Raw genomic sequence first — 1796 nt, 5'->3', positions numbered from 1 at the left:
CATCTTGTACATGGCACACACTGCTGCTACTGTGCGTCAGAGGTGGGGGGAGTGAATGTTTGTTGATGCGGTGCCAATTAAGCAGGCTGCTTTGCCCTGGATGGTTTCAAGCTTCTGGAGTGTTTTGGGAGATGCACTCATCCAGGCAATTGGGGACTATTCCATAAAACTCCTGATTTGTGCCTTGTTGATGCTGGGTATGCTTTGGGGAGTAGGGAAGTGGGTTACTCATCGCAGGATTCCTAGCCTCTGACCTGCTCTTGTAGCCACAGTATTTATATGGCTAGTGATGACTGAGCCAAGCATAGATCACCCTCGTTTGTATTCTGTTTGCGGATATGTCCCTCATTCTCCATTAACCTTGATTTACTGGTGATAATGAACAACCAGTGAGGATTGGACTTCAGGTATCATTCCATTCCATCTCTGTCTGCCCGATCGGATTTTGCAGTTTGTTTGATTTTCCAGGCCGCTCCTGGGAACAGTTGGGTGACAGTTTGATCCGACGTTAATTTAGTTTCCTCTCGCTGTATGTGTCTGAGCGGCTGACAGCGCCGCTTCGCATTGTCGCTTCACATACTCCCGATTCTACACAAACCCCAACAGACAGGAGCTCCCACTAACAGTGAAAAGGCAGTTTTTGTATAGGGGTGAGACTGATTTACATCACTGTGGACCCCAGAGGGCGCAGTAATAGACGACAGCGTCAGTCAGCTGCAGAGCCGAGATGGTTAGACTGGTGAATTTAGTGGAGATCTGGAGCTCTACAGAGAAACGACTTTTCGCAAATTCTGCTTTACCTTCATAGCTTTTAGTACCCTTGAAGAGTACAAACCGAGGTTGTGTGCCTGGATGTTGCCGGTACCAGTATAGCTTATGGTTGCCCCATGTGGTATCATCGTTGCAGTTTAAAGTCACCTTTTCTCTTTCTGTCTTAACATCTGATGAGAGTGGCTGAGTGACAGAATCTCCATGAGTCCCGTCTGCAAAAAAAAAATATTAGAACAGAAAAGTTAAGACCGACAGCTTATTGAAATCTGATTGAAGCCATGCCTGGGAAATGAGATATAAGATGAAATGTATTCCCTTCACGGTTACCTGTTAGAATTGCTGCCCACAGAAACCAGATGCCGAGTAGCCTCATATTCGCTGTGTACCCTGTCAAAGAGCTGCTCGATATTTGAACACACACTTTCTAATCTCCGCCCTCAATAATCTGTTGTCGTGTCTCAGGATGTTTATACCTCCCTTCCTGTGCCCCCTGTTGCGTGGCGAGACCGGCAGGATTTGAGAGAGCGGAGAGTAACGACAAGTGCCCTGCACTCACTATCCTTACAGAGGGAATGGATCCGGATTTACAGAGCAGGATTGGGGAAGAAATCCTCCCTGACCCGCTGCTGTCCAACTGGACGTTATCAAAATGGAGAAGGAACAGATAAAATGTTCCAAGCTTTCCGATGATGCAGAGTTATGTTGGAGAGTAAGCGATAATGAGCCTGCAAAGGATATGGATGGTAAATTGTCTTTGCAAGAAAGTGGTAAAGAGGAACATATTACCAAGAAGAATAGAGGAAATGAATAAATGAAATGAATTTTTTTGAAATGGTGGAATTTATTACATGTTGTTGTGACATGTTTTAACTCAATTTTCCGGGGCTCCCTCTCCCTCTGCTTCCTCAAGAGTTCCTCTCTCTCTCTCTCTCGCACACACAAATACATACACACAACACACACAGACACACACCACACACACACAAGACACAGACACATAGACACACACACGCACACACGCACAC

This window comes from Cetorhinus maximus, unplaced genomic scaffold (assembly GCF_964194155.1).
Source record: "Cetorhinus maximus unplaced genomic scaffold, sCetMax3.hap1.1 HAP1_SCAFFOLD_320, whole genome shotgun sequence".
NCBI lineage: Eukaryota > Metazoa > Chordata > Chondrichthyes > Lamniformes > Cetorhinidae > Cetorhinus > Cetorhinus maximus.
The sequence above is the reverse complement of the archived record's forward strand: the minus strand, read 5'-3'. Positions refer to the sequence as shown.